At 32.8% G+C, this 16,404-nt stretch overlaps 1 pseudogene; it reads left to right on the top strand.

Annotated features, from left to right (window-relative positions):
* The first annotated feature begins 188 nt into the window (after positions 1-188).
* Positions 189-12,479, top strand: LOC120177053 (annotated as a pseudogene).
* Positions 12,480-16,404: the final 3,925 nt, after the last annotated feature.

The following is a 16,404-nucleotide window of genomic DNA, read 5'->3' as shown; positions in this document are numbered from 1 at the left end:
TTAGTCCAAGGTTAGATCCATTAACCTTTTCTCGATATTAAAAAATAAATTACAGTATTTAAATTATTACTTTTATTCAATTTTTCAAATAATATTTAATTTAAGTTTTATTTTAACATTTTACCATATTAGTTGAATAAAATTTAAAAATAATAATTTTAAAAATAATTAAAAATGTCATGATAGTTATGTCGTTAAGTTTTACGAGTATTAAAATGAAATAAAAACTAACGTTAATATGATTTTGTAAAAATTTAAAGTCAAGTTTTAAAAAACCACAAGTGAAACTTTAAGTACTAGAACCTAGTTTACCCAAAAATAAATTACACATTTAGTATTTAAATATTTCAAAATTTTATTTTTTAAAATTATATTTAATGTTAATTTTAATTTTTATTTTGATATCTTATTTTTAATAATTTAATGGTGATGTTAATATATTATCATAAAATAATGAGATATTAAAATAAGACAAAAAGTAATAATTTAGATAGTAAATGTGTTATTTATCTTAAAAATATAAATTAAAAAAATATTAGTAAATTATTAAAATAATTTTTTAACATTAAAATTTTTAGATCTGTAGATGGATATTAAATTATTAGGAGAATGACGTGATATTAAAAATAATAAATAATATCTTATTTGTTCTTTAGTTGTAGTAAAAAAAATATTTTTTTATCAACAATTAGTTAGTATATTGAGATGAGATTGTGGATTTTTTAAGTAAGGTTAGTGGTTCAAATCTTGACAATTTGCGTATGGAACAAACTGAGTTGGGAGAGTTGTCTCAACTTCTACAAAATACAAAATTCGATCTCGATTAATCGATTAATATATTAAATACCAGTTATTAATTAAAAGTAAATTTAATTTAATTTTTTTAATATTTAATGGGAAATTTTTAAAAAATTAATGAGAATTTTAAAAAATTTAAAAGGGTTAAATTAGAACTTTTAAAAATTGAAAGGCCAATATTTTTTTTATTTTAGAAAAACACTGTAAAACTCAAAAGAAAAACCTGTAGTAAGAAGCCGGATCATCTAACGTCTCACTTCTAAATTCAGGGCCTTTTAGAAGTTGCACTGATGAAAGTTTAAATCTTCATTTAAGTCAAGTCATAAAGCCTTCTGGTTCTAAACTTTCAGTTCGGAGCAACATATTTCCTGGCAAAAGAAAGAGAAACACTGGGAACAGGTCGAATAAGAAAGTCAAAAGCAACTCCAAATTGGAATCTAGCGGGTCAAAGCAACCTATGATAACTTGCTTCTTTGGTAAAGTTTCGGTTGCTGGCTCTAAAGGTGGCAGGACTGGTCCGGAAATTGAGGAATGCCCCAAAGGTGAAAGTACTTTGTCTACTGACTTGACTAAATCATATTTAGAGAAAATCGATCAGTTTATTCAGATAATAAATGGCAATGAATCGTCAAGAGATTATGTGGTCACCTTACTTGAGAAGGCCCAAGGAGATATCAACAAGGCACTGGATATATATTACAGTAATCCCGACGTGAAGCATGATGAGAATACAGAAAATATGGTAGTTTCCAATAAATCAGCTCAGTTCCCCTGCTGTACTAATGATAGCCCTGTTAGCAAGAACAAACATGCGCCAGAGGAACCAACATGTATTGCCTATTTATCTTTGCGGGGACAACCAGTGGAACATGTATCATTGCTTCTTTCAACTAGTTTGCTGGCATTGTCTCCCGAGGATGTGCTTCCTGCTGTGTATCTGTGCACCCATAAAATTATTACTGACCATGAAAATATTGTTAGTCCACTTGACCAGTTCTCCTGTCCTTATCTTCCTTTTTGTTGTTTCACACAATTGTTGATTTTTACTCTTTATCCCTTAAAGATAAATTTCCCTTCAAATTGTATATTTTAGATTGCTTAACATAAGAAATGGAATATTAAGAGAGATTAGTTGCAAAAGAAAAAAAAAAGATGCATTCATGCTGTATTAATGATGCAGGAATTGAATATTAGCGGAAGCTTGGTTACATCCGCACTGGAAGAAGCTTGTGGGACTAACCGTTCGAAAATAAGGGATATGCACAATGACATGGGTGATCTTGGTAGAAGCAGATAGTTTCAATCATAAATTTCCATTTTCTGTTACTTTTTACCCATATTTACTTTTTGGGAGTCAACTTAAATCCTACATTTCGTCTAAGGTGATGTTGCACAAGCATTCCGGAAAACTCAAACTTTGCTTGCTACTCCACCATCACTACTAATTAGGGACGTATATTCTGTGCTTCGGAAGATAAGGTATGGTCAGCCCAGTCTGGATTCTACAACAATAAATTATTATGACAGTGCTGACATATTGAATCCATGACTAGACACTGATTCGTTTCCAGAAACAAGGAAACTATGAGTGTAACATTAATTTGCAGTGCTTAAAACTTTAAAAAATTGGTTGATACCTGGGTTTTGGTGGTAAGAAATTCACCGAGAACTTGTTACAATATCTTTTTCTTCATAAGCTTAAGGACTGTCTTCTCGTTCACTAAACATTTATTAGAAGCAGAACGTTATTACCCTCTGCTGACGACAGACAAAGGATTGGTCCCCAGTGATCTCATGTTATATCATGCTATAAAATATTTAATGGTTTGAATAATTATTCAGGAGCACTTGAGTGCTGGATGCATATGCTTGTGCCTAGGGATTCATTTTCTCAAACAAGCCTTTGACATAGCTTCTCTTTAAATTCAGTCCTACAATTTGATTATATAGCTAAGTAAAGCAACATGCTTATCATTTTGTTTTGTATTATTTTGGTTTTTGTCATCTATATTCTATTTGTCTCATTTTCCTCATATAGCATTTATCAGTGTACAAACAGGCAGTGGCAGTACCATCCGGAAGAAAAACCTCATTGTGGGTCTTATACGTTCATGTAGAGAGAAAGAGATGAAGTTTCTGGTTAGAACTTTGGTAAGATTCGAAAAATGATCCTTTTTTGTATGCATCTTGTGCAGGCAGTTCTTGATTTTATTTATGTAATTATGTGAACTTATATGTAAGTACTTTTAACAGGTGATATTTTTCTGAAAACATAGATAATGAGTCTCTTTATTATCATATTGGAGTTAAAGCGCATTTGACTAGCTCCTATTGTATTGAATTTTCCCCAAGTGATACATCTTGCATGGTAGATGTGATCAAAGCAAACACTTCTTTGCGTTGTTATTTTGGAATGCTCATGGTCATGATTGCTATCGGGATGGTAGTAGAATTATCAACCTTCACATGCCTGATAAAAATGTTTTTAGCAATTTTCGTGGAAGCATGTTAAGAATTTTGAATTTGTATAGTTGTTTTAAACTTCATGGTAAATGAAGGTTTCTCTATGGCTCAGTTCTTAATTTGCTGTGTCAGCATTGACTTGCATAGTTGCATTACAATTTCTTCTGTTTCTAAATCGAGACACATACAGGTCAAGAATTTGCGAATAGGAGCAATGATGAAAACGGTTATTCCTGCATTGGCTCAAGCAGTTGTCATGAATTCCTCTCTTAATCTTTATCACGAAGGAACAGCTGATAGTCTAAAAGAGAAGCTTCAGGTTCGATGCTAATCTTAAACTAATAAATTAATTTTTTTGAAGAGTATGAAATAGTAGATCTCTTCATGAAGTTTTCGTTGCGGAAGACGGCTATCGGATAGAGCAAAACCGCAACTGATAATTTGAGGAAAATAAAAATGAAGATAAAAGAAATACAAAATTTACGTGGAAAACCCCTAAATAATATAGGGTAAAAACCACGGGCAACGGTAGAAGAATTTAACTATGAGAAAATAGAAATTACAACCTCTCTCGATCTACCAAGGAGAAAACAATGATAATTCTCTCTTGATAAATAGGAGAAAACAACTCTAAAGAAACTCTCTAAATTCTCTCTAGTATTGGAAGAAAGCTAGAATGTTTTGGGATGGTTTTGAAGCTAAATGAGCTAGGGTATTTATAGTTGAAGCTTAAGGACTAATTTGTAAATACCCTAAATTATAATGACTAAAAAATGCTTTTACCATTTAAAAAACAATTCAACAATATTGGGCTGGAATTTTCGGTGCATTGATTATAGGTACTTTCGGTGCCTTATATTGTTGACTTTTCAACAATCTCCCACTTGAAGATTTGATTGGAACAATCATATCTTCACACCATTCTTTCTACCTTGTACCTTCATGTTGCTTACGTTTCTGATAGGCCACAAGAGGATCGACACCAAGTAAACTTATCAGCATTTATTGTCTTTGTCAAGAAATCTGCTATGTTCTCTTTGGTATGGATTTTCTGCATATCTACCATCCCTTCTTCCACCTTTTCTCGAATAAAGTGGTACTGTACTCGTATGTGTTTTGTTCTTGAATGAAATGCTGGATTCCTTGCTAGATGCAAGGCGCTTTGACTGTCACAAAACAGAGAGACATACTCTTGGTTGTGCCCAAGCTCCTCCAATAGCATCTTCAACCAAATTGCTTCTTTACTGGCTTGTGTAGCTGCTACATATTCTGCTTCTATTGTGGATGTAGCCACAACTGACTGCAACTTAGAAACCCAGCTTGCAGCTCCATCAGCAACTTTGAACACATATTCTGTTGTAGATTTGCTTTTATCCAAATCCCCTGCATAGTCAGAATCGACATACCCATTGATAAGTAAGTTTGATCCTTCATAACATAATGCAACATTTGAGGTCCCTTTGATGTATCTCAGGATCCTCTTTACTGTATTCCAAAGCTCTTTGTATGGATTCTCCATGTACCGACTAACCACCCCCACTGCTTGTGCAATGTCTGGTCTTGTGCATATCATAGCGAACATTAAACTTCCCACTACCGATGCATACAGTACTCGAGACATCTCCATCCTCTCTTCTTCACTGCTAGGACTCATACTGGAGGATAATTTGAAGTTAATAGGAAGAGGGGTAGAAATTGGCTTACAATCTTGCATGTTGAATCGTGACAAGATCTTCTTTAAGTAATTCTTTTGTGAAAGCCAAATCTTCCTATTACTTTTGTCTCGGGTGAATTTGCATCCCTAGAATCTTGTTTGCTGATCCCAAGTCCTTCATTTCAAATTCCCTAGCCAGTTGTGCCTTCAATTCTTCAATATGATCTTTGTTGGGTCTTGCAACCAACATGTCATCCACATACAACAGCAATATAACAAAATCGTTATCACCAGACCTCTTGAAATAAGCACAAGGGTCTGCATTAAGTCTGTTGTATCCAAGACACATAATGAAGGAATCAAATCTCTTATACCAACACCTCGGCGCCTGCTTTAGACCATACAGATATTTGTTCAACCTGCAAACCAAGTTCTTCTTTTCTTCAAAACCTTCAGGTTGGATCATGTAAATCTCTTCTTCAAGATTTCCATGAAGAAAAGCTGTTTTAACATCTAGCTGCTCTAGATGTAAGTTCAATGTAGCACACATTGCCAAAACTACTCGAACTGTTGTTAGTCGAACCATATGAGAGAAAATATTTCATTGAAATCAATACCTTTTTTTATCATATCCTTTGACCACCAGTCTTGCACGATACCTCTCCACTTAATCGTCATAATTTCGCTTGATTTTGAAGACCCATTTGTTACCAATTGGCTTCCTTCCTTGTGGTAGTGGCACAATGTCTCATGTATTATTTTATGAAGGGCTTCAATTTCTTCTTGCATCGCCATCATCTACAGTAAAGCATCTGAGTTGTTTATTGCCTCCTGGTATGTTGATGGCTCACCATCCTCTGTTAAAAGGCAGTATGCAATATTACCTTCTATAACATAATCTGAGTGCCAATTGGGACATCTTCTCACACGATCTGATTGACGAGTTGTTGGAGCTTCAGAACTCTCTGGTTTTTGTTCATCATGTGATGGTTCTACTTCAAAAGAATCTCCTTGTTCAAACTCTTTTTCCACATGTATTTGAGTAGTTTCTGACTTTTCAGCGCTATCATCGTCTTCTTTTTCTTTGTAGTTTTCTTCTACAAAGATAACATCTCTGTTGATGATCACTTTGCGAGCAGTGGGATCCCACAAGCGATACCCCTTTACTCCATCAACATACCCCAAGAATTTGCATTTCCTGGATTTTGGATTCAACTTTGAGATTTCTTGGGAGTTGTACATCACGTACACAATACTTCCAAATACATGGAGGTTTGAATATCAGCTGGTTTACCAGTCCACTTCCATTGGTGTCTTCAGCTCTATTGCAGTTGATGGAGCTTGATTCACTAAAGAGCAGGCGGTATTGACTGCTTCTACCCAGAATGATTTTTCTAGGCATGCATCTCTTAACATTGCTCTTATTCTTTCTAACAAGGTTCTGTTCATCCGCTCTGCCACTCCATTTTGTTGAGGAGTGTTCGCCACTGTGAACTGTCTTTTGATGCATTATTTCCTGCAAAAGTCATCAAATTCTTCGCTTGTGTATTCTCCTTCATTATCTATTCTGAAACACTTGATCTTATTTCCAGAATCAAGTTCCACCCGCGCTTTGAAGTTTTTGAAAGTTGAAAACACATCTGACTTCTTCTTAATAGGGTACACCCAACATCTCCTAGAGTAGTCATCAATAAATGAGACAAAGTATTTTGCTCTACCTAGGGATGTAACTGGTGCTTGCCATACGTCAGATTGAATCAATTCTAGAACACTTTTGCCTCTAGAATTTGATGTGTTGAATTTCAACCGGTGCTGCTTACTTTTTATGCAATGCTCACACAAAGTAAGTGATATCTTTGTTAAGCCTGGAAGTAACTTTTGTTCCACAAGGACTTTCATTCCTTGTTCTAACATGTGTCCAAGTTTCTGATGCCATAGCATTGCAGACTCTGAACTACATGAGGCAACAGAGACTTCTACTTCTTGTAAAGTCTCTCCCTTCAGTATGTACAAGTTTGCTGTTATCTTTTCGCCTTTCAACACCATAAGAGCTCCATGGAACACCTTCATGATTCCTTTCCGTGTTTCAATCTTGCTTGCATTATTATCCAACAATCCGTAGGATAATAAATTTTTCTTCAGGCCTTTCACGTGTCGCACATTTCGAACAACTTTAATTGTTCCATCATACATCTTCAATTTGATGGTTCCCACGCCAACGATCTCTAAGGCATGATCATTACAACTATACACAGATCCTCTTGAGACAGGTTAATAATGATGGAACCATTCTCTTCTTGAGGTCATGTGATATGTTTCTCCCGAATCAATGAGTCATATATCTACAAATGTTTTTCTGCCTTCCACGGTGGTTGACGTTTCACAACATAGAGCATCTTCATCATCTGAAGTTTTTGCGGTATTGCCTTGTGGATTGGAGTTTTTATTTAGACTCCAACAATCCTTCTTCAAGTTACCCTTCTTTCAATAGTTGTAGCACTTTAAATTCTTCTTGCTCCTCGACTTTGATCTACCTTGTTTGTGACTGCTGCTTTGGCCACATTCTGTTGACCTCCCTCTCATCGTTGTCAACGTTTTTGCTTGTTGCAGATTTACTTGTATGTCTTCTTTGTTCTTGCACCGATTTTCTTCTTATAGAACAACAGATGCAACGTCATCAAAGACTAGACTGGTGACATTACCGTTTGTCAAGTTGATGATGAGTTGATCATACGAATCAGGTAGACTTTGAAGTAGAAGTTCAGCACGTTCTTATTCTCCTATTGTACATCTTAAGGTTGTAAGTTGAGAAAATAACGTGTTCATTGTGTTTAAGTCCTCCGTCACTGAACTAGATTCTGACATCCAGAGAGTATACAATTTCCTCTTAAGGAAAATTTTATTGTGCAACGATGTGGCCTCGTACAATTTGGTGAGATGATCCCATATCTCCTTAGTTGTCTTCTTCTCCTCGATGCTTGACAATACTTCATCTGCTAATGCTAGATGAAAGTTTGCCATAGCATTCCCGTCTATCTCGTTCCATTTGTTGTCATCTGTGAAATCTACCGGCCTTTCACTGATAGCTGCTAGACAACCGTCTTTCCTTAGGATGGCCTTCATATTCAATTTCCACAATGAGAAATTTCTCCCATTGAATTTTTCAATATCAAATTTCGTTGCCATAGCTTCTTTTACGGATAGCTCCCACTATTTCACTATCGTGAATAGTTCTTTGGAACCTTCAAAGAATGGGTAATAACTTCTTACTTTCTTATATTTGAGGATCCACCTTTTGGTGGCAACCACAAAGACAATAAGCATATATTACACACTCTAATCTGGCTCGGATACCAATTGTTGCGGAAGACGGCTATCGGATAGAGCAAAACCGCAACAGATAATTTGAGGAAAATAAAATTAAAGATAAAAGAAACACAAAATTTATGTGGAAAATCCCTAAATAATATAGGGTAAAAACCACGGGCAACGGTAGAAGAATTTACTATGAGAAAATAGAATTACAACCTCTCTCGATCTACCAAGGAGAAAACAATGATAATTCTCTCTTGATAAATAGAGAAAGCAACTCTAAAGAAACTCTCTAAATTCTCTCTAGTATTAGAAGAAAGCTAGAATGTTTTGGGATGGTTTTGAAGCTAAATGAGCTAGGGTATTTATAGTTGAAGCTTAAGGACTAATTTGTAAATACCCTAAATTACAATGACTAAAAAATGCTTTTACCATTTGAAAAAATTCAACAATATTGGGTTGGAATTTTCGGTGCATTGATTATAGGCACTTTCGGTGCCTTATATTGTTGACTTTTCAACAGTTTTACATCATTATGTATGAGAAGTATAAGCTACTCCCCAACCAAAAAACAAAATAAAAACGGGTATAATGGATCTGTTGATATTTGTGTTGTTTGGATCTAATATCCATTTTCTACAAGGATCTTGCTACCAAAGGCATCAATTAGATTTATCTTTTTTTTTTTGAAAAAGATATACTTTGTATTGTGGAGTCAGGAATACAAAGTGCGTCACAACCAAATGCCTCATTAAAAAACCTCCCTAAACCTATTTGGTGGAAAAAAGAGTGCGCTTTGGTGTGAACAAACTAGTAACGGAAAGCAACATCATTAACTAAATCTAACAACAATATGAGTGAAACAAACAAAACAGTTACGCAATACACATACAAGTTCCTACAACAACATCCCCAATCACCTCAATGACCTACACAACTGAACTGTCCTGAAATGGAGCAACAGTACACCATCGCTCAAAGTTTAACACACCAGTACAGTATCCTTCAGAGATCTTATGTAAAGACCCCACCAGCGCCAACAACCAAGCATGAACATAAATGGACAACCGGCCCCCCAAAGCTATGACAGCATCACCGAACAAGACATCAGTTAAACCAAACAAGAAAACAACCTCACCAAGCACCTGCAGACAACCAGCAAAAGTAGCCAGTTTTCCCATCCTCAACACTATCCTTGATGCATTTACAACCTCAAACTCACGACATAAGCACATCAAAACAAACCACCTCAGTATAAAACAGAACAACGAACCAACAACCAGTAATATCAGACTACCATCGAACCACAATGAATTATATACCTATAAAAGAGGAAGTAATCAAAGAATAAAACCTGGAAAAGTCAAAGTTGAGGTTCATTTTACATGTTAGCATCATGAAAGCAAGTTCACAATATGTGATGGATGTGCCTTTTCCAAAATAAGTAGCATATTGTTGAATATACTGAGATTACGAAAAAATCAGCTAAAGCTAAGATTACTGATTTGCATACACCGATAGGAAGACTCATGGTTGAAAACGCAGGCGAAAAAAAACGAACTGGAACAGGTAATGAAATAGTGAATCAAATAATTGGTCTGGACATCCGTATTGATAATCATCGGACACCATACATAATGGCTTCTGGATTACACACAAAATCATTAACCGATGGGAGTAGCATTGGCCATAAAGAGTTCGCCCAAAACCCAATCACGATCATAGCTTTATAAAAGATATGATCTAACGAAAAAGAAGCTCCCTTGAATCTGGTTTTATTTCTGCACAACCAGATTGTCCAGCTCAAACCAAAAAAACTAATTTGCCATAGATTGACACCACACCAACTAGTACTGCTCTGTATTGACAATCATCGGACACCATACACAATGGCTTCCGGATTACACACAAAATCATTAACCGATGGGAGTAGCATTGGCCATAAAGAGTTTGCCTAAAACCCAATCAGGATCATAGCTTTATAAAAGATCTGATCTAACGAAAAAGAAGCTCCCTTGAATCCGGTTTTATTTCTGCACAACCATATTATCCATCTCAAACCAAAGAAACCAATTCGCCATAGAACCCGAACACTCCTTTGAATTCTTTGAGAAAACCATGTCTCTAATAATTGTTTAACATCCATCGGGAAAACCATATTTACTTTCCACACACTACACCAACGTTACCAAATTTTCCAAACTACATAACAATGACACATAATATGGTCAACTGTTTCCGGCTCACTTTTGCAAAATGGACAGTAAGATTGATCTTTGACTCTTCTCTTTTCCAGTTCAGACATGACCGGCAATCTTTGATAAACTGCTTTCCATACAAAGCCAGAAACCTTCATCAGAACGAATTTGAACCAAACCAATCTCCAAATTGAGTCTTCAAAATTACCAACGCAAGCCATTTTAATGCAATAATATTTTGGGTAATAACAACCATCCCGTGATCCCGCCCATATTAACCTGTCAAAACCTTGATCAATGCTAACAGCTATGTTCAGAACATTCAAAAATTCACTCCAAATTGACTTTTCCCATTCAAAGAAATCTCTTCTCAGCTCAAATCTCCATTCCCAAACACCATGAACCCAACATCCGTAATCTTTAATTTTTCCGCATTTTCTTTTCGCTATGCTAAATATTCTCGAAAAAGCGATTTTCAAAGACATCTTTTCTGTCCAATAATCTGTCCAGAAATTGATCTTGTTCCCATTACCCATTACACACCTCCATTCTTCAAAAAAACCGGACTCGTTAGACCCCGACGGATTAACAATATTATGCCATATCCAAAAACATTTGTTATTATTAACAGCTTTAGGAATGAACGAATTCTTATCATAATTGTATTTATCTACAACTATCTTCCGGGCCAGCAATCATTTGTACCTGTTTCTGATTTGATTTTTGTTTACTTGTCAGGACCTTTCAACAGCAGTAACTGAAGCATATAATATCCTTCCAAATTTGGTAAGTGAGTGTATTATATATAGAAATTGTTCACTGTATATTATTTTCAAAATTTATAAGCTTCCAAATTTCCTTATCCTCTTTATGAGATGTTTGTATATAATATATTTATATATGAGCTAATTGTTTTTGCATGCAAGTATATATACATTTATTTTCTGTTTATATCTTTGTTTTCTATAACTTGTAATTTAAGTCTGGTTCATTTGGTTTATAGCAGATGCCAGTTTCTTGCCCCTTTCCCCGATCTTCTGAAAACAGCATAAGACAGAATATGTTTGTTTTGTGGTACATTTATGCTCATGAGGCATTGTTTACAGGATTTACTGGTTCCTTCACTAATGAAGTAAGGTATTGCATTTTCATTATCAACCTTGTCGATGGTTCCGGGAATACCATTAAACCCATGCTTGCAAAGTAGGTTTACATGCTACCCCTATTGTTTCTTTCTTGTACATCAAAATGTACTAATGTTATTGACTATGGGTGGTAATATTCTACATGATGGTAGAATTACCAATGGGGTTCCATAAGTACTGAAGCTTTTTCAAAACAAAGCTTTTACATGTGAATATAAGTAAGCTCTTCTCTCTCTCTCTCTCTCTCTCTGTGTGTGTGTTTGTGTATGTGTGTCTGTGGATTATTCACATTCCTGAAGTTTAAAAGTGCATTATTTGTTATTTGGGGATACTGCATGAAACAGCTGTGAAGCTTATATTCCTCTTTAGTATGGCACCATATTCTTTTGTTCATTTAATGTAGTTGAGTTTTTTTCTTGAATGACATTAGTTGGATAACTAATTGTAGGGCACATCTTGTGGGTTTTCACCTTTCTTCTGCATCTCTTAGTTTTATCACATGCTGGGTATGACTGAGTGGTTTCCATGTGCACGTAATTTTCAGATATGATGGTCAGCGTGTCCAAGTTCACAAATTGGCTGATGGAGCAATGCGTGTCTTTTCACGAAATGGTGATGAAACAACATTAAGATTTCCAGATTTAATTAATACAATTAAAGAGTCTGCTAAGCCTGATGTCCAAACTTTTGCATTGGATGCGGAGGTGAGATTGTCTAACAGCAAGATGCCTTTTACTTATTTTATGTTGCTAATTCTGTTTCTGGTTGTGGCTTCAGGTTGTTGCAATCGATAGGAAGAATGGTCAGAAGCTGATGTCCTTCCAACAATTATCGTCAAGAGAAAGAGGGAGCAAAGATTCTTTGATCACAGTGGTTATTATAAAGGTTTTCTTTATATTCACTCTGTGATGTTACATAATTAGGTTTACTGTTTTTATGGAAGTTTTTAGTGCAAACATCAAACATTTAGGTGAATTGAAATTAATCTTATGACATGAACAATTTGCATAGCTGTTTCACTTATCGTTATTTAATATGCCCGTTTCCTTTGTGCTTTCCTAAGTGATGTTAAAGGCTGTTTTAATATTTAGTTTTTCACTTTCACTTATCTTCTCTTATAAGTTCAACGTTTTCCTAAGCGAGTAGCCGAGCATTTGTCTGACATAGGTGTGTCTAAAAGTTTTTCTATGTATTGGAGGATCTTTAAAAGGTCATATTCTCATACCCATGTCCAGTATGCAGTGGATCTTGGTGTTTGACATGGGTACTTCAACAAAAATGAAGAATTGGAATAACATAGAAATTCATTAAACAGAACTTTGGCTTTCATCAAACTTCATTTTGAATGTGTAGTTGGAAAACGGATGTAGGTTTCTTAGTATACCAACACGTTGTAAGTTATTTTTTTTAGAAACTACATCATTTATCGTTGAATTATATTCTCTCTTTTATTTTAAATATTTATTTTAAAAAATTTCAATTTAATAACTTAACTTTTGAATTATGTTTTGGTCCCCCTATGATGATATGGATTATTTTAGTTTTATTTTTCATATAACATGATATTTTATTAGTATTTTAATGCCACGTTGGATTATAATAAAAAATTAAAACCTTTAAACTTTAGATCAAAATCTTAAACTCCTAAATCATATGCCAAAATTTAACCCCTACCCCACCCTCTATCTCAGTCTTGACAATCCCATCCTCACACCGACGGACAATGACTCATTGACAATCTCACCCTCAAATTCAACCCCTATCCCACCCTCGATGGTCTAACCCCTAATCATTTCTTCTTCCCCATCTAAGCCTTTTCGGCAAAAGACTTGGGTGGTATTTGTTTTTGCAGAGGTAAAAGGTATGCAATCTGCGGACCACATCTGCAGGCATCTGCAGCAGAAGAGGTAGACCAAAAGTATGCAGTCTGCAAGAAGAAGACTGTTTGTTTTTTAACGTCTGCAGACTGTTAAAATGAACTGAAATATAAATAAACTGATTTTTTAAACTTAAAAGAGTTTTGCAATACTGAGATTTAAATAATTTTAGTTTTACAATATTGAAATTTAAATAATCCATACAACTATAATAATAAATTATTTAAAATAAATCAATCCATACAACTACAATAATAAATCAATCTATATTTTAAAATAAATCAATCCATACTAATAAATTATTTAAAATAAATCAATCCATACAACTACAATAATAAATCAATCTATATTTTAAAATAAATCAATATATACAAATAAATTATTTAAAATAAATCAATCTATACTAATAAATTATTTAAAATAAATCAATCCATACTAATAAATTATTTAAAATAAATCAATCCATATTTTAAAATAAATCAATCCATACTAATAAATTATTTAAAATAAATCAATCCATACAACTACAATAATAAATCAATCCATATTTTAAAATAAATTAATCCATACAAATAAATTATTTAAAATAAATCAATCCATACTAATAAATTATTTAAAATAAATCAATACATACTAATAAATTATTTAAAATAAATCAATCCATATTTTAAAATAAATCAATTCATACTAATAAATTATTTAAAATAAATCAATCCATACAACTACAATAATAAATCAATCCATATTTTAAAATAAATCAATCCATACAAATAAATTATTTAAAATAAATCAATCCATAATAATAAATTATTTAAAATAAATCAATCCATATTTTAAAATAAATCAATCCATACTAATAAATTATTTAAAATAAATCAATCCATACAACTACAATAATAAATCAATCCATATTTTAAAATAAATCAATCCATACTAATAAATTATTTTAAAATAAATCAATCCATATTTTATAATAATTTATTTTAAAGTAAATTATTTTATAATAAATTATTTTAAAATAAATAACCTTATTAAATTATTTAAAATTATTTTAATAAATAATTATATTTTATAATTGTTCTTGAAGAGGTTTGAAGACATAAAACCAAGTTTGCACCAAGAAGAGCTCGTGCAGACGTTTGAAGAGCTTCTGTCTTCTAAAAAACAAACAGTCTGCGAAGCCTAATGTCTGCGCGTGGTCTGCGCGATGCAGACATAAATGGTTTGAAGAGCTTGCACAGTGCAAACAAACACCACCTTGGCAAATATCATAACAAAGATGAATGATGATTGTTAACGTCTGTGCCGTCATCTCCCCTTAACCCAATAGTTATGAATTCTAATTTTGTCATTCACTGGTCGCCGACAACACCTTAGGTAAGATATTCACCTTTTTTTTCTCAAGTACTTTCACCTGTTGAACTCGAACTACTCTGATGTCGCTTGCCCTTGCTCTTGAGAATTTATTTGGGTGGTTTTTCGATGGTTTAATTTAATGATTGTTTATGAGTTGGGGATTATAAGAGTTTAGAGTTTGATTTCTGACTTGGGTTCATTGAGGGTGTGGCCGGTGAGAGTGAAAAATTGGGTTTAAGTTTTGTAAGTTAAAGATTAAAGATTAGAGTTTGATATTGAGATTATGTATATGGTATTAAATATTTAGTGGTCAAAATAGAAATAATTTAAAAGTTGAATGATTAAATAAAAAAGTTAAATTTCAGTAACTCAAATAAGAGTGAGAAGATAATTTTGGTGATAAATTTGTAATTTAACCTATTTTTTTACATATTTTTATCAAAATAATGTAAAATAATTTATACAACATTATCCGAACATAAAAATACTTTTCAAAACTAATTTTCCTAAAAAATATAATACATTTTATGAAATTATTTTTTAGAATAATGTTTCAGTAAAAATTATCTTCCTATTATTTAATTACTGTTTAAAGAATATCAAATAAATTCAAAAATAAATCAAGTTAATCAAAAATATTTCGATTGAATTAAATATTTTCACGTCCAATTTAATTCAATTAACAATTATTAAATTTAAAAATATAATTAATTTAATTAATAGTTATTTTAACTCGATCATTTGAACATACCTAGTTGAGATGGCATGCTCCATTTTGTTTTTAATATGTTCATACCTTGCAATATTCCCGCCAAACCAAATTTGACAACGGCTATCACCGTTAACTTTTGGACAGCCACCCAGTTGCCGAAAAAGGAGTAAATAAATAAATAAACTTTTTCTTTTATTTTTTTATTCCCCAAATTACCATTCCCTTCATTTTTCCTCCTTTCACTCATTTCATTTCTTCTCCCAAACATCTATTAGAGATTAGAGGTGAATAAAACTCGATTAGATTTGAAAAATCAAATTTTTTTTATTTGATTTGAATTTAGTTTGAATTGTAATTTCATAACTCGACTCAAAATTTTTTTAAATTCAATTCAAGTTGTAAAATACAACTCGAATAACTTGAAATTTTTAGTAATTAGTATATTGTTTTTTTAAGTTTAAGTTAAAGTTTGAGTTGAATCTCTTGACTTTATATAATATATGTAAATCACATATGAAAAAAATATAAAATATATATATATATATATATGTTGTATATGATTATAAAATATCATTTAAATTAAAATTAAATAATTTTATAATATTATAAATATTTATAATTAAATTAAAAAACTCAAAAATTTAATTCGATTCAATTAAACTCGAATTTTATAAAACTGACTCGACTCAAAAAAATTTAAAATTAAATTTAAATTATAAATAAGACTATTAACTCGAATAACTTAACTCAACTAGATTCGATCCAACGATCACGTGTAGTCCATTAATATTCCAATTTCATTGTACGTTTCTTCCCAACCCCAAATCTCAAAACCCCGCTCCAAGAAAACAATTCATTTATCTTTTTCGTATTTGATTGTCTTCCCTTT

This window comes from Hibiscus syriacus, unplaced genomic scaffold (assembly GCF_006381635.1).
Source record: "Hibiscus syriacus cultivar Baekdansim isolate YM2019G1 unplaced genomic scaffold, ASM638163v2 tig00112281_pilon, whole genome shotgun sequence".
NCBI classification, from domain to species: Eukaryota; Viridiplantae; Streptophyta; class Magnoliopsida; order Malvales; family Malvaceae; genus Hibiscus; species Hibiscus syriacus.
The sequence above is the reverse complement of the archived record's forward strand: the minus strand, read 5'-3'. Positions and strand labels throughout refer to the sequence as shown.